General features: G+C 47.6%; 1 pseudogene; it reads left to right on the top strand.

Annotated features, from left to right (window-relative positions):
- The first annotated feature begins 5,389 nt into the window (after positions 1-5,389).
- On the top strand, positions 5,390-8,761 carry LOC109434703 (CD209 antigen-like protein 2; annotated as a pseudogene).
- Positions 8,762-10,082: the final 1,321 nt, after the last annotated feature.

Here is a 10,082-nt window from a genome sequence, read left to right on the forward strand (position 1 = left end):
ATAGTCAAAAATCTACATATGACTTTTGACTCCCCCCAAATTTAAGTTGTCCCTTGGTGACCTTGGGAGTTGGCTCCAGGATCCCCTGCAGATACCAAAATCCTCAGACGCTCAAGTCCCTTATATAAAATGATGAGATCATTTTCTGGTCAAATAGGTGGAGTAGTTAAGTGCTGTGTTTGCCTGCTCTCATGACCACATCAAAATTACAACTAAACTACAGAACAACCATCATTCAAAATTTTCTGCAATCTAGCTGAACAGAAGTCCTACAACTAAGGATATACAGAAGAAGCCACCTCAAGACTGGTAGGAGGGATGGATACATGAAATAGGCCAGGCCCATACTTGCATGTGGCAGTTAAAAATCAGGAGGGCTATCTCAGTCATGGAGGTCACCCCTCAGGAGTGAGGGGTCCCAGCCCCACCACACCAGGCCCCCCAGCCCAGAGTTCCAGGGCTGGGAAGAGAAGTCCCCATAATGTCTGGCTGTGAAAACCAGCTGAGATTGTGGCTGAGTGAGATGGAGTCCCATGTGTTTCTCTGAAAGGGCCCACACATACGGACTTACTCGCTGACAGACTCGCTCACTCTGAGCTCCAAAAATGGGACAGAAGCTTAAAAGGCTCCAGGGCTATACAGGGAGGAACTGAATTATCTGGGGTCAGGGCAAGGGCTGGAGGGGCAGATTTCTTCCAGACAGAAGTGCTGTCAGAGGGCATCGTTCCTTTGTTGAGCCCTTCCCCCTCACATTGTGCAGACTTTGGCAAGCACAATATCTGAGTCTCCATCAACTTGGCTAACACCATTTACCCCACCCTGGCGATTCCCTGAGACCCCACCCCACCCAACTTGCAGGCCCACCCAAGCCACTTACAGTAGCTTTTCCATGCAAATGGCCTATCTTGTCTCATGCTTTGGACTTTGCTAAAATCTCTCAAATGTTCACAAACTCCAAACAAGCAGCATCTGGCCTTGGCATGCCCCCATACCTCTTGCTAAGCAGTCCCAAGACTGGTACTAGTGGCAGCCAGCCTCAGTCTGCAGCTTAGCCTCTCCCAGGCACTTCTAAGCCCAGCATGGGTGGCGGCTAGCTGTGGACTGTTTTGTCATTCCAGGAAGCCCCAAGTAGGGCACAGGCTGCGGCTGAATTTGGCCTGCAGTGGGGCTCCTCCTATGAGGCATCGATGTCAACACATCCAGTGTCCAGCTTGGGACTGAGCCCAAACACCACCCAGCTGCCTTGGAGGATGACACACCCAAAAGGCAGACCGGGCAGGCACCAGAACCCTGCTAAAGCAAATCCAGTTCCATCAGCCCCTGCACAACGTCTCCTCCACTGTAGTCACAGCCAGTCCTTACAATCATTCAGCCTGAGGGCCAATCCCTACCACTGACATGCAAACAGCAACCTACGCTCAACTACAGCAGGAGGGCACACACAATCCACACAAGGGACTCTCCTGGAGCACCTGGATCAGGTGACAAGGGAAACTATGCCACGAGGCCCCACAGAACACCTACTACATAAGGCCACTCTACTAAGACTGGAGAGGCATAGCAGCCTTACCTAACACATAGAAACAAACACAGAGAGGTAGCCAAAATGGGGAGACAAAGAAATGTGTCCTAAATTAAAGAACAGAACCAAGCTCCAGGAAAAGAATTAAACAAAATGGAGACAAGCAATCTCCAGATGAAGAGTTCAAAACACTGGTTATAAGGGTGCTCAGTGATCTCTGGGAGAACTTCAAGAGATAGGAAACATAAAAATGGAGATAGAAAACATTAAAAAGAACCAGTTAGAGGGGCCAGCCTGGTGGCTCAGGCAGTTGGAGCTCTGTGCTCCTAACTCCGAAGGCTGTGGATTTGATCCCCACATGGGCCAGTGGGCTCTCAACCACAAGGTTGCCAGTTCAACTCCTCGAGTCCCGCAAGGGGTGGTGGGCTCTGCCCCCTGCAATGAAGATTGAACACAGCACCTTGAGCTGAGCTGGCACTGAGCTCCCGGATGGCTCAGTTGGTTGGAGTGCATCCTCTCAAACACAAGGTTGCCAGTTCGACTCCCACAAGGGATGATGCACTGTGCCCCCTGCAACTAACAACAGAGACTGGACCTGGAGCTGAGCTGCGCCCTTGACAACTAAGATTGAAAGGACAACAACTTGGATGGAGCTGATGAGTACTGGGAAAAACACACTACTGCTCCCCCATAAAAAGAAAAAGTCCTGGAAATACACACTGTTTCCCCAATAAAGTCCTGTTCCCCTTCTCCAATAAAATCTTTAAAAAAAAATAAAAGAAGATAGGTCCAGTGAGACTATCCAGTCTGATGAACAGAAAAAAAAAAAAAAAAAAAGAATGATGAAAACTTAACAGAGCCTCAAGAAACTTGTAGGACACCATCAAGCAAACCAACATATGCATAATGGGAGTGTCAGAAGGAGAGGAGGAATGGAAAGGGAGAGACAGAATATTTGAAGAAATAATGACTGAAACCTCCAAAATTTGATGGAAATGATAGGCTATACATCCAGAAACTCAAAGAATTCCAAGTAGGATAAACTGAGAAAGATCCACACTTAGATGCATGATCATCAAAGTGTTGAAACACAAAGAGAGAATCTTGAAAGCAGGAAGAGAGCAATGTCTTGTCATGTACAATTGATCCTCAATAAGATTAACAACTTATTTCTCATCAGAAACCAATGAGGCCAGAAGGCAGTGGAAAGACATATTTGAAATGCTGAAAGAAAAAAATCTGTCAGCCAAGAATTTTATATCCAGCAAAACTACACTATTCAGCCACAGTAAGTAATAAAGTACTGATATATGCGACAATATGTATGAACCTTGAAAACATTATGCTAAGTGCAAGAAGCCAGACACAAAAGGGTGTTGTACGATTCCATTTATGTGAAATATACAGAATAGGTAAATGCATAGAGACTGAGTGTAGATTAAGTTTCTGGGGCCTGGGGGGAGGTGGGAATGGGGAGTGACTGCTTAAAGGGTATGAGGTCTCCTTTTGGGGTGATGAAAGTGTTCTGGAACTAGATAGGTGATGGTTGCACAACATTATGAACATACTGAATTGTACAATTTAAATGGTAAATTTTATGTTATGTTTACCACAATAAAATAAATGAAGGGAGTCTTTCAGGATGAAATGAAAGAATACTAGACAGTGACATGAATCTACATGAAGAAACAAAAAGCACCAATAAAGGTAACTATATGTAAATATAAAAGACAGTATAAATGTGTTTTTTTTTGTTTGTTAACTCTTGTTTTCACCATATGATTTAAAATACAACTGTATAATGCAATAATTAGAAATCTAGGTTGATGGGCTCACATGTATAAAGATGTAATTTCAGATAATAGGTTAAAGGGAAGGGGAAGTTGAATTATATAGGAGTAAGTTTTTGTGTATTTTAAAAATTAAGTTGGTATTAATATGAACTAGGTTGCTATAAGTTAAGATGTTAATAGTAATCCTGAGGGAAAACAGTAAGAAACTAATTTAAAAAGTATATAGTAAAAGAAACAAGAGAATTTAAATTATACACTAGAAAATATCTATTTAATACAAAAGAAGGTAGTAATGGAGGAGCTGAGGAACAAAAAAGATATAAGGCATATGAAAACCAAATAGCAAAATGGCAGATATAAACCCTACCCTTTCAATAATTACATTAAATATAAAAAGGTTAAACTCTTCAATTCAAAGATAGAGATTGACATAATGGATAAAAAATGATGATCCCCTTATATGCTGTCTATAAGAGTGTATAGATGTAGATATGAACAAAATCAACTCCATCTCTGTGTCTGGATTTCATTTCCTTTTAAAGTTTTATTACGTGCAAAACCTCACAGTCCTTAGCAAGCGCATCAAAGCCTCCTAGTTGATGATCATCGGTGTCCTTAAAATGTAGCCATAAACATTTTTGCTAGTAACGGCAGGCATGACATGACGGTGGAGGTAAATTTCAAACTGTGACAGTATGGATTTAAACAATCACCTATCACAGGGCCACCAGGAGGTATTCTTTGTCCCTTTGTCTTGTCAATCATGAGTACCGAGTTATACTATAAAAAGCACAGTAACAGGGGTCTGGTAACGGAGAATAATCTGCATAAAATTGCTGGGTGGTCTGTTCTTCTCTGACCCAATCTTCCCATAAATAGATAACCCCATAATGAATTCTGTTATATTCTTTGTTTTTTTTTTTTTAAGAGTACAGGTAAAAATTTTTTTTTTTTTAAATTGGGGAATGTTGGGGAATAGTGTGTTTTTTCAGGGCCCATCAGCTCCAAGTCAAGTCATCATCCTTCAATCTAGTTGTGGAGGACACAGCTCAGCTCCAAGTCCAGTCACCGTTTTCAATCTTTTATTTGCAAGGGGCGCAGCCCACCATCCCATGCGAGAATTGAACCAGCAACCTTGTTGTTAAGAGCTCCTGCTCTAATCAACTGAGCCATCCGGCCGCCCAAATTCTGTTATATTCTATGGAGTTGCCTGCATAGTTCTTAAGTCTGAAGATATTTTCTTGTTACAGTGGCCACTACATCTTGCCCCACCCTCAAATAGAGACTCACTTTAGATTAAAAATAAAACATAGTAACATAAAACTGACTGAATCAGATGGGAAACCAGGAGCCATACATAAATAAGTTTGATACACATAGTTTCAAAGTGATTGTCTACAAAATACTTAGTAATTACAAAGGGGGAAAAGGTAACTGCTTAGTGTAATGGTTAAGCAGGGACTCAGAGGTCAACCTGCCTAGGTCCATCTCCCAGCGCCACCACTTACAAGCTGTGTGACCTCAGGCAGTTGCTTGCCCACTCTGTTTCTCAGTTTCCTCATATGTAAAGGAGGTTAATAGTGGTACCTTTCTCATAGGGCTGTTGTGAGAACTGTCAGTGCCCCCCAGCCAAAGACCACCCAGAACATACCTATGATTGAACAAAATTGGGTTTATCACTTGTGGAGGTGAGGGAGAACACACACATAGCACAGGGCTCTGTGGGGCATATGCTAAGTGCTATTACTATTGAGTATTTATCATTGGGATAGACAATTTATACCCATTACTGGTGCACTGTATTAAACCTCACAATAACAGTATGAGAAAGAGTAACTGTCCCATTTCAAAGTTGAGGAGCCTGAGGCTCTGATAAGGTGGGGCAAAGGTCCCAAGACTAGATGGGGTTGGAGCTGCACCTCTGGCGCTGGCCTTGACCGAGAAGCTTCTGCCCCCTCCTTAAATGACTTTTCTCACAGCTGTGTCAGGCATTTCATCTCTACCCACCACTTTCCCAAGAGGAAGTGGAGTCCCCACCCTGTTCCTTGTTCTTCCTGAGATGGGGAGGAATTGATCTGAGGAGGGGCTGCCGAGAGCAATACATGGGGTTATAAAAACCACAGATAGTACAGAGAAAAGTTGGACAGAAGAGCAGGGAGGAAAGGAGGATGGCGGAGATGTGTGTGGGGCCCCATTCTGGGGTAATGCTGGGGAGGGCAGAGCTCCAGGGTCTGGGGGGGGGGTGTCTGCGTCTGGCCTCTGGCAGGGCTCAACAGGCTACAAAGCTCAGCTGAGGTTGTTCTGTCCTGTTCAGAAGAGAAGGAGCTCTTTGCTGGCCAGAAATTGGCTGAGAAATACCTTGGGCTACCCAGGAGATCAAGAAGCTTACCAGGTACTGGGGTCGGTGGTTCAGCAGCAAACACCTGGGGATGGGGGCAGCTGGGAGGCTCCATCCAGCATGGGTGGGGTGGAGCAAGTTCTGTCCCGGAGCCCCCAGCTCTGCCCTTCCTGCAGGGTGTCTGACGCGGGCCCCTCTGCCTCGGACGCTGCTTTTCATCTCTTTGGGTCTCTTCATGCTCCTGCTGACCCCCTTGGTTCAAGGTGAGTCAGGGACTGGGAACTAGGAGTCCTGAGTGCCTTTGAGTTTTCACTCTTGGATGGCCTTTGCCCTTTCGCCCTTTTCCACAAACCCCAAACCCACTAGGACTGGGGCATTTGAGCTCTGCCTCATCTTCTGTGTGACTGTGGGTTGGTTACCACCTCTTTCTGAGCCTGTTTCCTCATCTGTGAAATGCAGCTTATCTTCCTCAGAGGGGCCGGGGCACGGGGGAGAGTTAGGCTCTCAGAGACCTGGAAACTGGACCTGGAACAGGATCAGTCATACAGTTGGCTCATAAAGGGACATTCTCTGCTCTATTGCAGTCTCCGGGATCCAACAATCCCTGCTGAGAGAGACAGGCCATCAGGAGAGCCACAGCCCAGGTGAGGGGCTGGATGCTGGCATCTGGAGTGGGAGAGGGCTCTGAGGCTGCATGACTTTGGACAAGGGATGAAGGAGGAAAGACAGGAGTGGAGGAGGACACTGGCCCCCTGCATGAGGTCTTGGGGGCCTGTGATATTGGGCAAGTCGCTCTCCAAGCCTCAGTTTTTTTGTTTGTGTCTAATGGGCTGTTGCGGTCACAGTGAGATGCAGAGATCCTGTTCTCATGGGGCCATCTCTGCAACCAGTACACAGTAGGTGCTTGTGGGGGCAGAGCCCCAGAAAGTAGTTTACAGGCTCTCAGCCTCACGTGGAGGGGTGCTGGCTCGGGTAGTAGATGGCCATCAGCTGGGGCTGGTTGGCCGTCAGCTGTAGCCAATTGAGCCATTAGCCACTAATATAACTGCTGCGGCTATGAAGGAGAGCTGAGGAGAGTGAAAGAGAGTCATCGGTGGGTTGCAGACAAAACGGACAGCAGGTCGCACGTCCAGTGAACCCAGCCTCCAGTGAGACCGTAGTGGTATGACTCCCCTACCTATGGCTCCGTGGGTGTTCCTTTTTGGCCTCACCATATCCTGCGTTCTTGTATGGGGAGCGGGAGCAGAGACCCCGCAGGCCTCCCTGCACGACAGTGCTTAATAACTAAAGTCCTCTTCTTCCAGCAGTCATTTTGCAGGAGCAGATGCAATTAGACCTGGAGGAGATCCGCCAGCCGCTGGCCTGGATGAATGCCACCCTGGGTAAGTTTGGACATTAAGGGACCCAGCTGTGGGGTCCCCTGTGGGGTCCTAGGTGGGGTGGGGCTCACCTTCCATGGTGGCCGGCTGAGGATGGCAAACCAGAGCTGGGATCTTTCTCATGGGTTTCTCAGGACTGAGCTGACAGCGAACAAAGGGTCCCAGGCTTGGGTTCCCAAGATCTGAGGCAGGTGTTGGGGGCCTGTCTCCTTAACTGGCAAATCCAACCCGCCCTCCCTCCCAGCTGGCCTGTGCAAGCCCTGCCCCTGGGATTGGGACCTCTTCCAGGGAAACTGTTGTCTTCTCCCGGGCCTAGAACACTTGGAAAGCTACTGTCTGCCTGTGAGGACATGAGGCCCAGCTGGTGGTCATCAACAACATGGAGGAGCAGGTGTGCCGGGCCAGCCTCCTCTCTGGGGCTGGGCCAGGTGACTGGTCAACCAAAAGCCTTCTGCCACCCTCCTCTGCCCTCTGACAGATGGAGGTCTGGTGGGCAGCTGGTGGTGGGGGGGACATGCAGTCAGGGAAGGCTTCCCGGAAGAAGAATAATGGCTTTGTGAAGGTAATGTGAGAGGAGCCCATGTATGGACAGAAAGGGAATTCAGAGTAATCCCACCGATGACACATAAGTGAACTGAGACACAAGCTAACATATTTCCACACATCACAGCATACATGCACATGTGAACACATACAACTTAGGTAGGGGCTATAGGCCAGACGGCAGAAAGAACTTCTGTGGGATGCAGGGGTCGGGGGGATGTGGGAAGGCATGGGACAGGTGGCATGCACAGATCTGCCTCTGATGCCCCACCCTCTCCCTCTGCCATGCCCCCAGAAATTCCTGAAGTCTTGGGATATCAGAAATAATAAACACACCTGGATCGGCCTCAGTGACCAACACAATGAGGGGTCCTGCCAATTGGTGGACAAGAGCCCCCTACAACTCTGGTGATGGCCTAGAAGGAGGAGGGTAGGGAAAAGACCCCCACCTCAAACCAGGGGTGCTCTGACTCTGGGATTGGGCAGTACCACTGAGAAGCTGGGTGGCGATGCAGAGTCCTGCATCCACCCAGGGTGGGGTGAGAGGTCTGATGCTATAAGTGTAGGAATGGGCCCAGGAATTTGCATTTTTATTTTACCAGAGCTGATTTGGAAGGAGGTGGTTTTTGAATCCACATTTTGAAAACCCTACATCTGAATTCCTCTCCCCCATCTGGCTGGTTCTTGGAAAATTGCTGACAAAGGCCATGGACCAGTTTGTCCAAGGGTGGGTTGTGGGGGTGGACTCTGGGTGGAGGAGGGGACTCAGCTCGGATGGTGTCCACAGCTTCTGGAAAGAAGAGGAACCTAACAATCTTGGAGACAAAGACTGTGGAAATGCCCGGTGATAGCTGGAATGATAACGAAAGTAGTGTAGAAGATTTGTGGATCTGCGAGAAACCCTTCGCTCCCTGCCCTGGTCTCTGAGGGCCACTGTCAGCCCCTCCCACCTCCCCAGAGCACAGGTGGTTTGGGCATGCACTCTGCCAGCTTCTCCCTGGCCCCACCCCCTTCTGTTCTCCCTCCCCCTGAACTGAGGTTTCTGAGATCCTGAGACTTGGAGATCCCCTTCTCCTCGGAGACCCATCCCTCCATAGGTTATCAACCATCTGTCTTCTTCTGTGGATGGTCTCAGGGCTCGCCACTCAGACCCCATGACGTCCCCTTAATAAAGTTACATACTGCATTATGCCTTCTGTTGAATTTATTGTCTATTCCTTTGCCACTGTTTCCATTACTGCAGTTTTATAATATGGTTGATATACACTAGGACATTGTTTCCTTTCAATGTTTCTCTCCACTATGCATTTTACTTCCCAGAGACAGTTTTGAATCAGTGTGTAATTTTAGTTGGGAATATACTGTCGTGTGGGGAGTCATGCGGGGTCTCTGCTCCCACTCCCTGCACAAGAACGCAGGATATGGCCAAGGCCAAAAGGAATACCCATGGAGCCATAGATAGGGAAGTCATACCACTATGGTCTCACTGGAGGCTGGGTTCACAGGACGTGTGACCTGCTGTCCGCTTTTCTGCCAACCGACCGACGACTCTCCTCCACTCTCCTCGACTCTGCTCCTCTACTCTCCTCGACTCTCCTCCGTAGCCGCTGCAGTTATATTAGTGGCCAATGGCTCAATGGTTACAGCTGACGGCCAACCAGCCACAGCTGACGGCCAACCAGCCACCTGAGCCAGCACCCCTCCATATGAGGCCGAGAGCCAGGAAACTGCTCGTTGGGGCTCTGTCCCCACAATACATATGTATGTATGTTTGTCCACTCATTCGTGAACCAATTATTTATTCAGGCACCTTCAAAATGTCCTTCGGTAAAGTTTCATCTTTTACTTCATATACATTTTTAAAAACACATTATTTCTAGGTGTGTCTATTCATTTCCAATTGATGTTGTAACAAATTACTGCAAACTTGCTGGCCTGAAACAACCCAAATTTATTGTCTTACAGTTCTGGAAGTCAGAAGTCCAAAATGGGTCTCATGGGGATGAATTCGGGGTGTCGGCAGGGCTGCGCTCCTTTCTGGATGTCCCAGAGGAGAATTGGATTTTTTGCTTTTCTAGCTTCCAGAGGCTGCCTGCACTTCCCGGTCGGTGGGTGGAGCCTTCCTCCACCTTCGAAGCCAACAAGGAGCTTTAGTCTTTCTGACTTTGCGCGGCTCCAACGCTGACTCTTCTGCCTTCCTCCTCCACGTGTAAAGGACCCTTGCGATTACATTGGGACACCGGGATAGCCCAGTATGGTCTCATTGTCTGTCATTGGATTAGGAACCTCATTTCTATCGGCAACCTTCATTCTCACGTTTCCACATAGCACAACAAATCCTCAGGTTCAAGGACACCTTTAGGGTGACGATATTCTGCCCACCATATTGTGTTATAATCTTTATTGTTGTGCTGAATGGGCTACATCTCCATGACAGATGGGAGTTAGAGGACAATTCCTCAACCCTCTCTGCTGTTGACCTAGACAAGCGATCATTCACAGGTCAG

Source organism: Rhinolophus sinicus, linkage group LG07, assembly GCF_036562045.2.
Source record: "Rhinolophus sinicus isolate RSC01 linkage group LG07, ASM3656204v1, whole genome shotgun sequence".
NCBI lineage: Eukaryota > Metazoa > Chordata > Mammalia > Chiroptera > Rhinolophidae > Rhinolophus > Rhinolophus sinicus.